The 21,255-nt window shown below is 34.0% G+C and overlaps 1 protein-coding gene across 4 annotated transcripts in view; it reads right to left on the reverse strand.

The window, feature by feature from the left end:
* The window catches only part of LIN28B (lin-28 homolog B), a 123,305-nt gene that overhangs the window by 24,062 nt on the left and 77,988 nt on the right, over positions 1-21,255 (reverse strand). The window lies entirely within an intron of this gene.

Genomic DNA, 21,255 nt, shown 5'->3' on the forward strand with positions numbered 1-21,255 from the left:
AATTGGCAATGTGTACATAAACATAAAATGCTATTTATTTTCTATTCTTATTTACTTCTAAGATAAATATCAATCTAAAGCAAAAGCAATTACACTGACTTGTGGAATTTACAAGTTATGTCAAAGTAAATATATGACACAATAAATAGCACAAAGGATGACACAGGGGTGAATGAAATTATCCTTTTGTAAGTGCTTACATTTTACAGCACATTAAACAATATTAAGCAGAAAGAAAACAGGGAATGAATAGAAAGAAAAGTGAGAAAAATAGCAAACAAATAGCAAAGTTGTAGACTTATATCTAACTATGTTAATAATTAAATACAAATAGTCTCAATTCTCCAATTAAAAAGCAGAGATTGTCGGGTTTGATAAAAACCAGGTTTTTAAAATCAGTTTTTGATTTAAAAAATCTGGTCTGTTTCCCTAGAGATCTCTATTATACCTTCTATCTATTAAAGAAATTGAATTTGTAATAAAAAAATTTCCACAAAGAAAGCTCCAAGTCCAGATGGTTTTACTAGTGAATTCTATGTTAAATAAATTATACAATATTACAATATAGTTTTCATTATAAGGAAGGAAATTGTTTATAAGATCTAAATAATCCTAATACCAAAACCTGACAAATACATTATAAGACAATAAAATCATATACCCATATCCTTCATGAACACACAAATTAGCTAAATATTAGCAAAAAGAGTCCAGCAATATATAAAAAAGATTATGTATCATGAACAACTGGAGTTTATCCCAGAAATACATATCTATTGGTACTATCATTGAAAAGTCAATTAATTGACTTAAAAGTCATATTAATAAAGGAGATAAAAACACCTGATCAGTACATTCACAGAAAAGCATTTGAGAAAATCCAACATTCATTCATGAATAAAAATTTTCAGAAATTAGAAACATGAGAAAACTTCCTCAACCTGACAAAGGACTATCACAAAATAATTAATACTGAAATACTGAACACTTTCCTCCAAAGAATGAGGATGTCCATCACTTCTAATTAAAATTTTACTCAAGTACCTAGCCAGTCCATAAGGAGAAAAAAACACACAAAAACAAAACAAAAAAAGGAAAGAAATAAAAGTCATAAAGATGGAAAAGGAGTTATCTTCATTTGCAGAAAACATGATTATTAACACATAAAATCCTAAGGAGTCTACAAAAGATAACAGAATTAATAGACAAATGCAGTACTCAAGAAATCAATTGTATTATTATATACTAGCAGCAAACAGTAAACAAAATTTAAGGAAATTATATATAAGAGCAACCAAACACATAAAATACTCGAGTAAATTCAACAAAAGATATGGAAGGCTTTTAATACTAAAAACTGAAAAACGTTACTGGGAGAAATAAAACTTAAATAAATGGTTATATATCAGGTTAATGAATCCAAAGACTCAAAATAATCTATAGATTAAATGCAATCCCAATCAAATTTCCAGTTTACAAGCTCATTTGTAATTTCTATAAAAATGCAAAGGACCTTGAATACCCAAGGCAATTTTGAAAAAGATTAACAAGGTTGGAGGACTGATACTACCTTATTTCAAGAGTTACTGTAAAGATACAGTGGGTTTCTTCAATCTCGGCACAATGACATTAGGCCAGATAATACTTGTGCAGGCTGTCCTATGTACCGAAAGATTTTTTTTATCAGTATCCCTAGCATCTAACAACTAGATGCCAGTAGCAACCCCGCTCCTCAATTGTAACAACCGAAGATGTCTCCAGGCATTGCCAAATGTCCCCCCGGGGCAAAATCAACCCCAACTATCATACAATAAACTAGATAGGGTGGTACTGGCATTAGGATGGACAGATAGGTTAATACAAGAGAATCCATAAACATGCTACCTTTGGGCAGCCAGTTGATTTTCAACAAAAATTAAAGTTGAAATTAAATCAATGAAACAACGAAAGTCTTTATCAAAAAGGTAAGGCACTAGTAAGCTGCATAGCACATGGAGATCAGCTCGGTGCTTTGTGACCACCTAGAGGGCCGGGATAGGGAGGGTGGGAGGGAGATGCAAGAGGGAGGGGATATGGGAATATATGCATACGTATAGCTGATTCACTTTGTTATACAGCAGAAACTAAGACAACAATGTAAAGCAATTATACTCCAATAAACATGTTAAAAAAAAAGACATTAGTAAAATGTAGATAGGACAATGTGTGTGTCCTCTGAGACTGTCTCATACACTGAAATCATCTAACATTCCTACACAACCGTAATTACCTCTTCCCATTATTGACTAAAGTGGAGGAAATGATCAAAATACCCTTTCCCATCACTGACTACCATTTGTAGGGAAAATAACCAAAATCTCCTCCACAAATTTTCAAACACCTTCTGTGTGATAGGACCATGCTCACTGAGAACCATTAATCTAAAGAAGTAACAAGGGATTGAAACTATGGTCAGGAGCAAAAGATAAGCAGATTTGAAAAAATAAACAGAACACTCAGAAAATTTAAAAAAAAAGAGTAATTGGAACTAAAAATTCAATGGATGTCTTAAAAAGTAGATCAGAAATAGCTGAAGAGAACATTAAGAACTTCTGCTTCCAGCAATGTGACCAACCAATTCTCAAAAAAATGCATGGAAAAAACACACATTTGCATGCATTGCTGGGCTTGCAGAAAGCTGGGCTTGAATAAAATAAAGGTAAGAGCCTCCCCAAATAACACTAAAGGTAAAGTTAGAGCAAGGAGCAGTAAGCTATAAGCAAACAGGAAAGGCAGGGCTTCCCTGAGGATGGATGATAATAGTGCTGTAACAGGTGACTCGACTGAGTCACAGGGCCAGCAGCATCTTAAGTCTCTTCCACACTGAGGGATTTTTGAAATTAGTTATAATGATGAAGGCTATGGAAACCCATAGTTCCAGACAGAAGCAAACACAGTTACTTCTAGAGGAAAGTTTTCTCAATTTAAGCCTGTACTATTTCCATAGATATAATCAAACATGTATGACCTCATAATCAAAGGTAATGAGACACCAATAAATAAACCACCATGAGGTAAGGGTCAGCAGAAACAACAAACTACCAAGTTAGACTTCTAAGAACTTTATCAGAATTGTCAAAAACAGCCTATAAAATAGAGACAGAGTTTTTAAAGAAATAGAAAAAGATGAAGTTACAAAAATGAACAACCAACAAGAGACTAGAAAAAATAACCAGGCATATTTGAAAATAACAAACTCAACAGGACTATTAGGTATCGAATCAATGCTGCTGACATCTCAAACTCAGTGCAATTATTAAACAGCACTTAGGCACAGATAAAGGTTAGACTAATAAACTAGAAAGTAAATATCAAGAAATTACATGGAACACAGCATAGAAAGATAAGATAAAAATGTAAAAGAGGGACTTTCCTGGTGGTGCAGTGGTTTAGAATCTGCCTGCCAATGCAGGGGACATGGGTTCAATCCCTGGTCCGGGAAGATCCCACGTGCTGCGGAGCAACTAAGCCTGTGAGCCACAACTACTGCGCTCTAGAGCCTGCAATCCACAACTACTGAGCCCATGCATCGCAACTACTGAAGCCCACATGCTCTAGGGCCTGTGTGCCACAACTACTGAGCCCGCAAGCTGCAACTATTGAAGCCCGCGCACCTAGAGCCCGTGCTCCGCAACAAGAGAAGCCACTGCAATGAGAAGCCCACACACTGCAACGAAGAGTAGCCCCCATTCACCGCAACTAGAGAAAACCTGTGCGTAGCCATGAAGACCCAACACAGACAAAAATAACAAAAATTTTTAAAAAATTAAAAAAAAGAAAGAAGGAGAAAGAACAACAACAGAAAGGAAAAAAGAAAAAAAAATAGGAAAAAATCCAGTCTGAAAAGATAGCACAAAACCTGTAATAAAAATATATCAATAATGGCATTAAATGTGTACAGACTAAATGTACCAGTTTAAATACAGACTGTCAGATTAGATTTAAAAATATAAAAATCAGATATATGTTGTCTATAAAGGACATATAAAACAAAATAATATGAATAGCTTGAAAAAAAAGAGAGGAAAGAAACTATATTAGATCTTATGTAGCCACACACACAAATTCATATGCTGAAGTCCTAATCATCAATGTACTTGGGGAGAGAGCCTTTAAAGAGGTAATCAAGGTTAAATGAAGACTTCAGGGCGAGGCCTTAATCCAAAATGACTAGTGTACCATTATAAGAAGAGAAAGAGACACCAGGGATATGTGTGCATCCAGGTGAGGACAAAGTGAGAAGGCACCATCTGCAAACCAAGGAGAGAGGCCTCGGGAGAAACCAAACCTGTCAACACATTGATCTTGGACTTTTAGCCTCTAGAACTGTGAGATATAAATTGTTGTTTAAGCCACCTAGTCTGTGGTATTTGGTTATGGCAACCTTAGCAGACTAGAACGTCAGACAAATATTAACTAAAAGAAAGCTGGTTTTATATATATATATATATATATATATTTTTTTTTTTTTTTTTTTTTTTTGGCTGTATGTGTGCCTCTCACTGTTGTGGCCTCTCCCGTCGCGGAGCACAGGCTCCAGACGCGCAGGCTCAGCGGCCATGGCTCACGGGCCCAGCCGCTCCGCAGCATGTGGGATCTTCCCGGACCGGGGCACGAACCCATGTACCCTGCATCGGCAGGCGGAATCTCAACCACTGCGCCACCAGGGAAGCCCTGGTTTTATTAATATTAACAGAAAAAATATACTTTGAGGCAAAAATATATTCCTAGGAATAGAAAAGGATGCTACATGATGAAAAATAATTGAATTTATAATTTAAATATTTATATATATATACATACAAAAATGGACAGATCTAGAAGGAGAAACTGACAAATTCACCACTTTAGATACTGATTATGCAAACCAGCTGAAGAGGACATTTTACAATTATTTGGAGGAGATTTGAATATGTTATGGGTTTTAGATAAGATGAAAATGTATAACAATAGAAAAGAGATTACTGGCTAAAAACTTACCAGGTTATGAAAGAGCCATATATTTAGGCAAATATTGATACATACATATGTAGAAAAACACACAAACACACATACACACACAGAGACATTGGGAATATTTACTAACAACTAATTCTATACCATACAGGTGCTGGAAGTTAGATATACAATGATAAATAAGGAAGATCAGATACTATCCTCATGGATTTTATACGTCAAAGCAACTCAGATTGTAGGTCTCATGGGCTTCCGCTCTTTCTATGACACACACTTCTTTGAAACTTTAAAAAAGTCCTTTGAGACAACAAAGCTAGAACTCGACATTCCTTAGTAATTCAATTACAACTAGGTGTTCCCTGGTTGTCTATTTCTTTTATTCATTAAAATGGGCATTTTTTTCTTCTTTTAAAAATTATTATTGACATACAACATTACAGTAGTTTCAGGTGTGTAGCATGATTCAATATTTTACATATTGTGAAATGATCACCCCAATAAGTCTAGTTAACATCCATCACACAGTTACAAACATTTGTTGTCTTGTGATGAGAACTTTTAACATTTACCCTCTTAGCAACTTCCCAATATAAGTGCATTTTTTTTTCTTTTAGGTATAGCTACTTAACTTAGAGAGTCCTATACACCTTTTACATCATTTGTAAAACAGTCTTACATTTTATACCATGTACTGAATCTCCTAAGGAAACAAAAGTGGCTAAATCAACATTTCTCTGATATTTTGGTGATCTATGACTGACTTAAGAAAAAAATTTTAACAAAGTTAATGAGGCCTATAATTGACCTGATAATATAAAAACAGTGATTTTAAAACATTACAAATCCATTTAGTATTAATTAAAATTACTATAAAAATGCCATTTCAGAAAATAGAGAGAAAACAGTACATGAAAGAAAGAATAGCTAAGCTTCAGATTTTTTAAAAAGTAGTATTAGATAGCAAGCCCATCATATATTGATCATTTGGAGAGGCATGTGGTCAAGTTTACAGTTCCGAGTTCTGGTATTGCTCAGCATCCCACCAACTGGACTTTGAAAAGCAGCCTGGCCATGCACTATGAGATATGAGACTTCCTTCCTGAGCCAAAAAAAGAGTGATTTTTTTTCTTTTTAGCATGGCTCAAGTGTTTGCAGACATGATAGCTTTTTAATTTTTTAAGAAAATATAATTTAAAATGAGTAAAGGGTCACCCAGAATTTAATTAAACAGGCATACCTATGTAAAATATACCTAGAAGAGACAATGCCTTCAAGTACTCCTATAATTTTCAGTCTGTGATGGGATTATTTATCTGCTTTTTCTATTTCTAACAGTTTAACTGTTAGACTATTCATAATACATATACCTACAGCATTATTTTTCCTTCTATCTTTAACAACACCTTTCTAATATATCATAGATCCAAATTTTACTTATTACACAATTGTAGATATTAAACATCAGAGGTAAATTATTTTTAATAAATATGAAGATATTAAACTATTGCTATTAAAGTAATATCCAATGACTGTATTCAATTCTTAGAGCATGAAAAAACAGATCAAAGTATATGAAGTGATAGTTTACAGTTATGATTACATTTATGGCTTTACTATAGAAATTTAAATTTCTATTTATATCAATAGTATTGTTCCTCAGATTTATCAACTGTAAGGATTCCTGTACCTCAGGAATTTCATGAATAAAATAATTTGAATTCCTATCAAAATACCAGTGGGATTCTCTTGGTAGTGACAAAGACTTGACAAAGTGATATTAAAGTTTATCCAGAATTGACATGTACACACTGCTATATTTAAAAAGGATAACCAACAAGGACCTATTTTATAGCACAGGGAGCTCTGCTCAGTGTTATGTGGCAACCTGGATGGGAGAATGGATACACGTATATGTATGGCAGAGTCACTTTGTTGTGCACCTGAAACTATCACAACATTGTTAATCGGCTATGCTCCAATATAAAATAAAAAGTTAAAAAAATAAATAAAGTTCATCCAGGAGCTACAAGGATATTTTAGACCACTAATAAAGGGAGATTTGCTTTCTAGGTACTAAAAGGTATTACAAACACAGAGAAATAAAGACACTTGGTGGAAGAAAAATCAAGACAAACAATACAAAATTGGAGTCCTGAAACACACATCTTAGAGATAACACATAGAAGAAATCATTATGTAACAAAAGAGGCTTCAGGTTAATGGAAAGAGTTCAAACAAGAGATACTGAGTATGGGGAAATTTAAAATAAAGCTTTATTTTATGTAAAGGTATAAATTAAATTTTAGATGGAGTTATGAGTTAAAAGAAAGAAACCATAAACCAGAAAACATATAGATCACTATTTATCTGATCTATAAGAAACAAAGGCAGAAACAAAATGCAAGAACTCACCAAATGAAAGAGCAATGAAATTGGATATGCCAAAGATGATCTCAGATGAGGCAAAATTATTATTTGTAGGTGAAAATATTTCATACCTTGAAAACCATAAATACATTGAAAAATTATTAAAATCAATAAAAAAGAAGTTAATAAGGTGGCTGGTTACAAAAATGTTACACAAAATCAATTCCATTTAGAAAAAAAGATTATAAAAGAAGGAAAAAAATGTCAATTTGAATAGTACAGAAACACATACACACACAATGATAATAAACCCCAGGACAGATTGTAGACATGTGTTTAGATTACTTAACTCTTCTTTTACGTTAACAAAGTATAGTTTTCATTTTCACTATTTAGGTCCTGCATATCTCTTATTAAACTTTATTCCTAAGTGTTTTCATTTTTTGTTCCTTTGGTAAATTAAATATATTCTTCAGTGAGCAGAGGAAGATAACAGAGTTTCTCTCCTCTGTCCTCCATCCTCCTATCTCCCTTAGCAAAAGGGTCATGGTTTGCTAATTTGTTTACTGACAGCTCAGAAGAGCAGAAACTATACCTTCCACAGCTCAGAGATTTGCCTCTGCTCAAAAAATGCTAAAAGCCAGCTCTATACTCTTGTTTAGGGAAGAAAAACCATGACTGGAGAAATAAACAGCAGGGAAAAAACACAGGGACAATGTAATCTGATGAAGAAAGATGCACCTTTAGAAAATGCTCCCACTGAAATTCTCTGAAGAAAATTTTAACCTAAACCAGTTAGTTTAGAACAGAGAAAAAAAGGCTGTCTTGAATTGAAAACATGATTTGAAATTTTAAAATTAAATAGGAAGAACAGTGATAGGAGAGAGTCACACCTGAGAACTCAATATGCTGGAAGTTCAAGAGGAACAATCTTACAACAAAAAGTAAGACAGATGGAAATGCTAAGAAAAAAAATAATAAGAAACTTTAAAGACCAATTTTGGAACTAACAGTTGACTAAGAGGGGTTCTAAAAGGAGAAAAGGAGACAAGTAAAGAAATATGTAAACAAATTACAGAAGAAAATTTCTAAACACATGAAAAAACGAATATTTAGTACAGGTGACCCTGTTTTTGTACTAAGACTTTCTCAAGTGAAGGAAGTAGCATGTTTTACATTATGGCACAAGTTCCTAGTGTTGCTGAAGAACGGAAACAGTTTGCAGAATGGCTACTTTGAATAGCACTGTTTTACGGATAATAGTTGTTTTTGCCTAACTCATCTAACATCTCTTTTCATAATAGCACCTTGGTTTGCTTTTGGAGAGTCCTCCTTTCCCTACTTTAAATCCTTGTGGTTTAGATGGGGCTCACCTCACTCCTCAGCTCAAGGGGTGGGCAAATGACTGCTGTCTAGCAAACCAGAGTGCCGCATTACAGGTTAGAGCAATCCTGGGCTTTCGCTAGAATTGCTGGTAATTCTATCCCTCTTGGCATGTGGATTGAGCACTCAAATCCAGATATCTCTGAAACTACTCTAATTCCTGGAATTATAAATTATGCAAGTCAATACATTTCTTTTTTTCCTCCTGAAGCCAGTGGTTCTCAAATTTCAGAGCACATCAAAATTACCTAGAGGGTTTGTTTTAAAAAATAATAACAATAACAGAACAAAAGACAGATTGCTGAGGTCCATAACCTGGTGGGTAAGTCTCGATGAGGCCTGAGAATCTGCATTTCTGGCAAGAGTCCATGTGATGCTGATGCTTGTCCAGGGACCACAACTGTGAATGATTGCCTTATGCCATTATGAGTTGGTTCATATTACTTACACCTGAAAGATTAGTGACCAACGTATCTCCAAACAGATGAAAAAAAATGAAATAACCCTTGAAGCAAAGTGAAAATTAAAAATTTAAATTATCCAGAAAATAATGAAAATAATAAATTCATACCAAAACCTATGCAACACAATGAAGCTTTTCTTAAAGGAATACTTATTGTCTGGAATCCTTATTGTTAATAAAAATAAAAATGAAAACTAAGTATTCAACTTCAGAAAGTAGAAAAAATAAACAAAATTAATAAAACAAAATTAACAAAAGTTGAAGACTTTTTACTGTAAGATCTGAAATAAAGAAACAGAGAAAACCAACAAAAGCAGCAGAAAATATAGATAAGACAAAAGCTAATTATTTAGAAACATAAATCCACAAGAAGCCTAAATAGGAAGAAACAGACAAAATAAAAATGTAAAGTGCTAGAGATTATTAAAATCCAACTGCACAATGGGAGAGACTAAAAGAGTAAGAGGATCTTATTGCCACTTTATGGCAATGTATCAGAAAATATAAAGGAGGTAAATAATTCCCCAGCAAAATATACCAAATTCAACCAATCAGAAGTAGAAAAACCTAATAGATAAGACTCTGGGAACATAATTTTTTAAACTACAAAAGGCAAAGAAAGGGCTTAGATGTTTTGTAGCTCAGCTCTATCACCATTTTTTTTTTTTTTTTTTTTTTTTTAGCGGTACGCGGGCCTCTCACTGTTGTGGCCTCTCCCGTTGTGGAGCACAGGCTCCAGACGCGCAGGCTCAGCGGCCATGGCTCACGGGCCCAGCCGCTCCGCGGCATGTGGGATCTTCCCAGACCGGGGCACGAACCCGTGTCCCCTGCATCGGCAGGCGGGCTCTCAACCACTGCACCACCACGGAAGCCCTCTATCACCTTTTAAGCTGTGGGTTCCAAATCATTTTGATCACACACACTTATCAGTAAAATATTTTTGAATATCCATCCCAATATATGTATATTTGCTTGTATTTATAAAGTAAATGCATACTTTATAAAGTAAATGTATACATTATTAAACAAAAAAATAAATAAATATAAACACAAGTCATGATATTTTTTTCCATGTATGAATAAAATGAATCTATTATCTTGTCTATCTATTGGAGATAGATTTTCCACTTTGGAGACTAGTACTTTAATTCTTATGTATATTAAATTACCCCACAACATAGAAATAGACAGAAAACTACCCAAACATTAAATAAAATAGCCTTAGTAATAAAACATGATGAGGAAAACACATTAAAAAGTCCAAGTTCATGAAGACCAATAAATATTATGAAACTGAATATATCAGCATATCATGACTAAGAGGGTTTTTTCCCACAGGAATATAAGAATTATTCAACTTCATAGAATCTATAGATGTAATTCATTGTATCAATAACTTGAAGTCAAAAATTACATAATTATGTCAACAGATGCTGAAAAGTTTTTTGATATAATCTGACAGGTATTCATAATAAAAAGAGAAGGGAAGCAATTAAACATTATGATTATTAACTGAAAATAACACATTTAAATTTGAAATATTACAGCCATTTTCATTAAATCAGAAGATAGGATGCCTGCTGTCAGCAGCATTTTCAACACTGTTTAGGAAATTCTAGTCTATTCCATAAGAAAAGAAAATTAAATAATAGGTATGACTATTGGAGAAGACACAAAACTATTGCCCAAACCCATAGTTTTTCTCTACAAAAGCAGTGGCCAGTTAAAAGGAAAAAACAATTATTCACAAAAGCATCAAAAATACCTAAGAATAATCATTACAAGAAATCTATATAAGTAACTTATTAAAGGTCACAGGGACTTCCCTGGTGGTCCAGTGTTAAGAATCCGCCTTCCAATGCAGGGGACATGGGTTCGACCCCTGATCTGAGAAGATCCCGCATCCCGCGAGTCAACTAAGCCCATGCGCCACAGCTACTGAGCCCACACTCCAGTGCCTGCGAGCCACAACTACTGAAGCCTGTGTACTCTAGAGCCTGCATGCCGCAACTACTGAAGCCTGCGCACTCTGGGGCCCGCGTGCTGCAACTACCGAGCCTGCGTGTTGCAACTACTGAAGCCCACACACCTAGAGCCCGTGCTCCGCAACAAGAGAAGCCACCGCAATGAGAAGCCCGTGCACAGCAAGAGTAGCCCCCGCTCACCGCAACTAGAGAAAAAAGCCCACGCACAGCAATGAAGACCCAGCACAGCCAAAAAATAAATAAGTAAAAATAAAGGACACAAAAATAACTTGAAAAAAATGGGTCAACATAACCTATATGCTCCTCCAATCCCATTCTCTTCTCTGATCTCAGAGTAGCATTATGATGAACTCAGCGTTCATCATGTTTCATATTTTTACCATAAATATAAGTATTCACAGACAATGCATAATATTACTTGATGGTTTAAAAAAATTAATAAAGATGAATAATATTGCATCGATCATTCTGCCCCTTGCTTTATTAATTAACATTATAGCGGGATTTTTAAAAAAGTAATCCAGACTGATAACGGTAGCTGTAGTCTGTTCATTTTAACTCAATTTCATTTTGAGAATATACTATAATTTAAGCATCCTCTTGGTAACAGACATTTAGGTTGTTTCTGAGTTGTTTTTTTTTTCTATTACAAGCAATGCTGCAATAAATATTTTTTTACACAATTCTTTGTGTACATGTGACCGTAACCCACAGAGAAAACATTTTGCGTCATAATTCAGTACTCACACACACAAAAACACCCAGCATAACCCAAAAGTATATGAAACAATACTCTTACTACATGCACTTAACTCTGATGACTTTTATTGTTCTATTTCATTAAGAAATAGCACTAATACTTTCCATAATCTACCAAATTAATATCAAAAGGCACTAGTGGGTCCCAGCCCACATTCTGAAAAACACTGCTCTGGTAAATCCACCTAGAAGTGGAATCAAAGTATATGAAAAATTTTGATTCCACCAGATATTGCCACATTGCTCTCTCAAGTGGATTCATTGATTATGAGTCCCATCAGGACTGTGTGACATTCTTCACACTACTTAGTATGGTCAGACCTTAAAATTTCTGCTACTTCTATGGGAGTGAAATTATATCTCATTTAAATCAGTATCTTTTTGTTTATTGAATATTAATTTTTTTCTTTTATAAATTACTATTTGCTCATTTTTCTGTTGGGCTTTTACTTCCTTTTGATTTGTAGTCCTTTATATATTATGGATATTAATTCCTTATCAACTACATGCAATACCTTTTGCAATATCTACATTGCAAATATCTTTTCCCACTCTATATTGTATTAGATTTCTAACTTTGTTTATACTGTTGGTGCTGGACTCTTTTATGTCAGTTAGGTTATGCCTGGTAACTATGTTTCCCAGAGTCTTTTTTCTGGATGGTTCTGGGTTACAGTCAGCCAAAAGAGAAACTCATATACTACAAGACATGGAAAGCAAAAACAAAGCAGAAGCCATTATCATGGTCAGCCACGGTAGCACACACAGATCTGCCCAGCACGTCCTGGCTTGCCCTCTCTGGTACTCTGTGCCCACCTTGTCTTCCCAATGTTGGTCCCACTGACCAGCAGCCTGACACCATCCCTTGTCTGCAAATCCAGAGAGGTTGTCACGACACAGAGGTAGCAGTTTCCATAGCTCTCCCCAGGGGCTCCCTCTCCCCAGTTCCTCTGCAATACCAGATACGCTTGGCTTTTTGGATTTCCCTGCATGCTTTGATTTGTCTATCTAGTCCAGGGCTTCTGAAGACTGGTTAGTGAATATTTCTCTAATGTACTGTATGTACTGACCCTTCCCTTGCCCATCAACTCTCACATTTGTGTAAGTTCTTTTTTTAAAAAAATTAATTATTTTTAAATTTATTTTTATTTTTGGCTACGTTGGGTCTTCGTTGCTGCACGTGGGCTTTCTCTAGCTGTGGTGAGTGGGGACTACTCTACGTTGCAGTACGTGGGCTTCTCATTACAGTGGCTCCTCTTGTTGCGGAGCACGGGCTCTAGGCGCACAGGCTTCAGTAGTTGTGGCACATGGGCTCAGTAGTTATGGCTTGCAGGCTCTAGAGCACAGGCTCAGTAGTTGTGGCGCACGAGCTTACTTGCTCTGTGGCATGTGGGATCTTCCCTGACCAGGGCTCAAACCCGTGTCCCCTGCATTGGCAGGCGGTTTCTTAACCACTGCACCACCAGGGGAAGTCCCTTGTGTAAGTTCTGAATCTTCAATTTTCATAACACTTAAAGTGGCTCTATCTTCCTGACTGAAATCTTTGCCAGGTAGAAATTTTAAATTCTGAAGTAGTCAATTTAATTTAACTGCTTATAGTTTGTATTTTTTGTGTCTTGTTTAAAAAAAAAAAAATCCTTCCCAAACTTAAGAGCTGTAAAGTTTTGCTTTACACCTTTAGATCTTCAGATATGTTATGAGGTCGGGGTCCAATTTTACTTTTTCTCTATAGTCAGATATACTACCAGGACCATTTATAATCTTTGCATTATTTTCCAAGATCTGAAAAGCACCTCTGCCATAAATTAATATTTGTATATATTCTCATTGCTAATGGTCTATTCATCTTTCACTGGGCCATCACCTCACTTATTTACATATACTTACATAGCTGTATAATAAATATAGATATCTGGTAGGGAGAGCCTTGAAACTTTGATTTTCATCTACAGAATTGTGAGGTTATTATTGGTCTTATTAACTTCCAAGTCAATTTAAAATCGACCTTATTGGAATTCTGAATGAAATTACATTGAATCTGTAGATTAATTTATAGGAAATTATGCTCTTTAAAATATTGAGTCTTGCCATTTATTAACAAAATATCTTTCTCCATTTATTTAGGTTTGCTTTTATATACCTCAATATGTTTATCATTTCTCCATAAATATCTTTCATAGTTTTGTTAGATTTATTCCTAGGTATAGTATATTACAGTTTATGTTCCAATTGTGAAACAAACCCTTATTTTATTTTTAATTTTTTAAATGTTTTTAAGAATTAAATTGTGCCATGACACCTAATGATTGCACTTTTTTCTTTTTTTTGGCTGCATCGGGTCTTCTTTGCTGCATGGGCTTTCTCTAGTTGTGGCAAGTGGGGGTTATTCTTCATTGCAATGCACAGGCTTCTCATTGCAGTGGTTTCTCTTGTTGCAGAGCATAGGCTCTAGGCATGTGGGCTTCAGTAGTTGTAGCACACAGGCTCAGCAGTTGTGGCTCACGGGCTCTAGAGCGCAGGCTCAATACTTATGGCGCACAGGCTTAGTTGCTCCACGGCATGTGGGATCTTCCCAGACCAGGGCCCGAACCCATGTCTCCTGCATTGGCAGGTGGATTCTTAACCACTGTGCCAACAGGGAAGTCTCAGCAAACCCTTTTTAAAATACCAGTTTCTAATTGTGAATTCCTAGGATGCAGAACTGTCCTTACACTCCAGATATTCATTTGTTCTTAGTTTGACTTTTGTGTATTTATAACTAGCAATCTTGCTAAATTTTTTTTATTCCAATAATTTATCTATGGATAACCATGGATATAAAATCATATTGATGTGAATAACAAAGCATTTGCTTTCTTCTTTTCCAATCCTTAGATCTTTTACTTAGTTTTCTTCTCTTATTGCATTGGTAGCACCTCCAGTAGTATCAATACCAAACCCAAGAGGGGACTCTAGATGGGCTATTAAAACTGAGAGGACTAAAAGCAACTGCTTAAATCAGAGAACAGAATCTCAAGTCAGCCAAGTAGGAAAAAGAAAGGATTGACTTAATAGCAGTTCCATACAATGATACTATAAAAAAAAAAAAAAATCACTGTCCCCAGAGGCTTTTATTTGTGACAGCATAGAAGTGAGGAAGCAGGCCAAGTATAAAGAGCCCTGGTTCAAATTTAGCACAGGCAAGCAACTGAGCTCCTCTAACCATGATCATATACCTGCTTACCCAGTTAATGAAGATATCTATGAAATTCAGTTGTCCTTAGTACAAGAGTCTTGAAAAACTGAGTTTAAAAATAATTACAGGGCTTCCCTGGTGGCGCAGTGGTTGAGAGTCCGCCTGCCGATGCAGGGGACACGGGTTCGTGCCCCGGTCTGGGAGGATCCCACATGCCGCGGAGCAGCTGGTCCCGTGAGCCATGGCTGCTGAGCCTGCGCTTCCGGAGCCTGTGCTCCCCGGCGGGAGAGGCCACAACAGTGAGAGGCCAGGGTACCGCAACAACAACAAAAAATTACAAAAACTATAGATAATATTAACTCTCTATCACAAAAGGAAAGGAAACATTTAACTTTGATCCTTATTAGCCCATATATTTAGAATAATCATACAACAGACAAGACTTGAAGAAAAATTTTAAACTTAAAGAAAAGTTTTAGAGGCCAAAATTCTTGATTTCTTGCTTGACTTGTTCTAGATTTCCCTTTAAGAGAACATTTTCCCCTTTACAAAAACATTTTCTAAATTTAATATTTGTTCTCTGCTTATATCCGAAGTATCTATACTTTACAGGTAGTTCTTCATTATATGAAAATGCATATGTTAAAATTTTTACTTTAGATGGTAATTTATTATGAATCTGATTTTACAGAAGTAGAAACTGTGTTACTAAATTACTACTTCTTATCGATAAGTGCAAGCATATTAAAATCTATTTATTAAAGTTTGGTAATCTTATCTACACCAACAAAAAGAACCATCTCTTTATCATATGAGAATAATTCAAGTTGTAGCTCTTAATATGTTTACTTTAACCAAATTTCAAAAAACAAAAATTCCAGTGTAAATTTAGAAGGAGCTTTGCAAAAGGCTCTTCAAGTTCATAAGAACTGAATTTGACTTGTACTTCCTTATTAATGGAGAATAAAGAAAGGCTAGCTGAAGGCTGCTAACAACTTTGTAATTCTCTGAAAATGGCACTTGGGCTTGGGACACAGGACTAGTATTTCAGTGGAGGAATTTGGCAGTATAAAGTATAGACATTTTCTGTGGATCAGTCTTCATCTTAGTCAGCCCTTATTGTTCAAACAGGAACAGACTGGATCTCCTAGCAGATATAAGCATGAGGATTCATGTTTTTTAAAGTTTACAACTAACACTCTGAACAATGTTGTATGTTCATTAAAAATATACATACTTAGTATTAAAGGCTAAATTAATTTCTTTTTTTGAAAGGTCTCCAAGTTTAAAAGTATTAGCCACTTTTCATAATCCCTTTTATTAAAACCATACAATAAATAATCTTATTTTCACCAAGACCAGTCTAAAGTAAGGAAGCTATGTAAAGTTACTTCTTAAACCCACAATTTCTACTTGTTATATTATAAGTTGCTTCTGGACCATTTCTTTTCTATAGGTATTATTTTACTATTTATTTTTCTTAGAATAAAATGGCAATCAGAGAACCTAAAATTGTGATTATTTGCCACTTGGCTTCTGACCATTCTCATCAGGCAACTTGGGAGACCTATGCAGCGCCAAATGAAGTTCTGCCCACACAATGTCTTGTGGTGGGTGATGAGAATGGCACATTGTCTGCCTAGTCCGAACAGAGGTCACAGCAGGGAGAGCATCTGCTAAGATAATGTGAATGAAGGAAACAACCATAATTGCCTCATTAAGAGATCTCTGGCCAAATAATCACAAGAAGAAAGGAAACCACCCTAAAATTAGGTATATAATAAGGAAAATTTGGGGTAGAATTAAAAAATGCAGAATTCGGGAGACTTGGGTATTCCACTGGTTTTGCTAATTTTCTTAGTCACTGTATGAATGAATGGAAACGTGGATGCAACAGTTCAGTTATTCAACTCCAGCCCTTGCCAATCATTAGTAAGAAGCAGAAGATGCAGATTCACAGCTGTCCAGGATACAAACAAATGTAAAATATAGGGTGGTGGGGAATTGCTTACAAGGGACCAAAACTTAGGAACTAAGATTTAAAGTCTATTTTGAAATTACAATGAAGAGCATACAGTCTAAGAACGGGAGGGAAAAAAGGAAAGGGAAAAAAGGAAATTGTCTCTGCTTAACCAATTTACTTTCTTCTGTTTTCTATCTCTATGTTTTAAAAATAGATTTTTCTTATGTCAATGGTATATAATTACAACTAAATCCTCAGTCACTTTAAATTATATATAATTGAATATATATTTCATTCAACTGCTGATAAAATTATTTCACAGTAAAAGCTAAGGTAAATATTTTCCCAATTTCGATTTAAATTAAGCATCTAAGCTGAATGAAAAACTAAAATGTATTGAAACTGTGACAAATTATTTTTGCATTTCCTGATATTTGGAGATTAAGCTTTATTAATTTGTATTATACAGTTAACATTGTATAAATAGAATCTTGTAGTGAATTATGATTATTAAATTTTTCTGATTCCAACAAACACAGTAAAATTAGCTTGTTACAACCACAAGCCAGGTTTAAAATAAGCAAACTATTTGATGACTTTGATGTTTTGCACCCAAAATGTGCTGGCTAATTTTTCCATTCCATTTACCATTCCGGTCTTTAAACTGCCTTAATCTCCTGCCCTCAGATGTTGACCTTGTAAGAATAGGGGTCATAGGTCAGAATAGACAGACCTCAAAGGATCTGGACTATCAATTCATGCCTGAGAGATTTCTCTTCCACAATAGGAACCTACTAAACAGCAAATTCCTAAATCTAATCACACAAGTATCAGGGTGAAACAGTTATTTATTGGAATTTGTTGATTTACATTTTTCAAACATCTCCTGCACCTAAAGAGCATTTTTCTTTTTCTTTTGGGAGCAGGTTCTGGGACATAATAAATATGAAAATAAAATCATTGAAAGAATTTTTAATATAAAACAGATATCCTTAATAAAATGGCACCATAAACCTGAGTACAGCTTTATTGTTTCCAGGAATGCTATGTGGATTTCAAAAATATAGAACTAGAATTCCTAACTATAAAGTACCTGGGAAACTTCAAATTATACCACAGAGATAATGAGTGTAAGAGATTATACTGCCACAGAGGTGGATGGGGAGGGAGTGGAGGAGGGTTACCACTAGTTAGTTTTGAGCTCTCTAAAGGAGAATGAGGGAATTAAATAAGTATTTTTTCTTTTTAATAAACAGGTGAAAATATATGATCCTTCAGTGAGGACAGACAAAAGCAAAATTCTTATGGCTTCCAAATCTTCTTGCAAATTAAAAAATTTGAAACCACAAAACTAGGACCCTGTAAAAATAACTCTTCTATCATACATCTTTAATTTTTTTAAAAAGGCAAGTTCCCTCTTCTGAGCTGAGAATTTAGACATATAAAATGAGTTTCTATTTACATTCACTTTGGTCTTTCTGGCCATACATGGTAAATATAACATAATGTACCATTCTAACACCATTTTAACACTGGACTATAAGGAATGTCAAATTTCATAATCAGTTTTTAAGTCTAAATGAAGAGCATCTTAAAAATGATAAATTTACAAGTCTTTCTAACATGAACAAATGAATTTCCTATACTTCCATGCCAAAAGCAGTAATACGGAACATCATAACAATTAACCTTCTTTCTAAACAAAATACACTGAAAGTTCAACTCATGTAGAAAATCAAGAAGCTTACTCATGTGCTAATGCAGTGATGCAAATGTATTATTGCCTGAAATGGAATGAAAGCAATAGAACGTTGGTATTATTTTCTAAGTTATTTTAAAAATCTCAAGTCAACATTGTTGAAAGGGAACTTGCATTATTATGAATAGCACTTCTTGCACACTGCGGTTGGGTCAAAAGATGTGGAAGGTTGAGAACAAAGAAGACAGTCACTATGCTAGAAAAAAATTACAATAAAAAAGGAGGTTAAAAAAACCATAAATAAAAAACCACAAAATTATATGTATATATTTATACCTATCATGCATATATGCATTTCAAATATTTTTTTAAATTACACATATTTTTATTCTTTAATTATTAAGGATTAAAATAATTTAATCTACATAGAAACATTTCCAGACCATTTGTTTCAGTCCACATCATTTTTACTAATATAACACATATGTTAATACAAACTGAAATTTTATTATATAAAATATTTAATTCTATATTACAGGTTGACATAATTATTTCATATAAATAAGATAGTGACAAATAAATAAAATCCTCATTCTACTATCTTCCCCCACAATTTCATTCTGTTAGAAGTTACTTCTTTTTCCTCATAGTAAATTGTAGCTCTTTAAAGAATAAAAAGATACCAAAATATACGCCAGTTTTTCAGAATAAGAATAAAGTTTTAAAATCTTTTATTAACAACAACCTTCATGTTAGCATAAAGAGAGCTTTTATAAGGTCATTAAATCTCTTTACTCTTCTGATAATGAACATAAGAAAAAGTAAACAGCAAATATAAATCAAAAATTATTTCATTTAAAAATTTAAGAAAATATTTTAAACATAAGAGAATTTAAAAGTTAATATTTACTGCTATTATGTAGCTGGATGCTAGTAACAGCATACTAAATTCAGCAGAATTAAGACAATAAAAAAATAAACTCACTTTCTTTTGCAAATAGTTTACTTAAAATTAAGATAGAATCTTTAAAATTATTTTTTTATTTCTTGCCACAGAAACATAAATCTTCTCAAAAATATGATTCTATATATAGATGTATATATATATAGAACAAATAAGTTCTCTTGAGTGACAAAACCAAATTTGAATTTGTTAAAATAAACATTTTAGAGCTTTAATTTTTAAACCTGAAATGACAGAAATTAAACTTTCTAACTTAAAAACATTTCAAGAGAAAAGATATAGTTTTCAACAGATGGTGTTTGAACAATTCATATTATTCACAGGCGAAAAATGAGCCTAGACCTCAACCTCACACTTCACACAGGGGAAAAAAACTCTGTGATTAATCAAATTTGGAGTTAATCAAAGATTTTTTAAACATGACAAAAAATAAAAGATTGATAAACGTCTTTATCAAAATTTAAAACTTTTGCTCTGTGGGAGATACTTAAGAGACTGGAACAATAAACCACAAACTCAGAAAAAATATTTGCAAATCATAAATCTAAGGACTTCTATCCACAATTTATATAAAGAGCTCTCAAAATGCAACAATAAGAATCCAGTTTTCTGGATTTTACAATAATAACTAATAGTAGTAAGATAGAAATATTATAATATGCTATAATAAAAGTTATATGAATATATCTCTCTCTCAAAACATCTTATTGTATAAATTTAATGTCTTTCCCATTTTAACTATGCACTTATCATGCACTGTGGCCATAACTTTTGCAGCTTGGGATGCAACAAGAATATCACAAATTTCTTTTTCCTTCTTCACAATTTCACAGATAGAAGATTCCTTCATATCATATCTTAGCAACCTTAGCACATGATTTTTTTTTTCCTGATTAAGTCAAGACCTTTCTCCTTTTCACTTAGAAGAAGCACTTCGCGGCTGCTCTTTGGCATATCCAAATTGCCAGCAACACTACTCCTGTGCTTTGGAGCTATTATTAAGTAAAAAAAGGGTTATTTGAACACACACACTGCGATATCATGATAGTCAAACTGATATCCAAGATGGCTGCTAACTGACTAATGGACAGTGTATGCTGGACAAAGGGATGATCCAGGTCTGGATGGAACAAAGCAAATGGTGCAAGATTTCATCACACTACTCAGAACACTGCAGTTTAAAACTTACCAATTGTTTATTTCTGGAATTTTCCATTTAATATTTTTGACAACTGATGACCATGGATAACTGAAATCCCAGAAAGCAAAACTGTGGATAAGGGGGGAATACTATGTTGATACACTCAAAAGTTTGGATGAATTTCAAAGTCATTATGTTGAGTAAAAAGAGCTAATTTCAAAAGGTTACAAATGAACTAAGCCCAAATTAGGAGAAGGAAGAAAATAAAGACCACAGTGGAAATAAATGAAATAGAGACTAAAAAGACAATAGAAAAGATATATGAAACTAAGAACTGATATTTTGAAAAGATATACAAAAT

Source organism: Phocoena phocoena, chromosome 12 (assembly GCF_963924675.1).
Source record: "Phocoena phocoena chromosome 12, mPhoPho1.1, whole genome shotgun sequence".
Taxonomy (NCBI): Eukaryota; Metazoa; Chordata; class Mammalia; order Artiodactyla; family Phocoenidae; genus Phocoena; species Phocoena phocoena.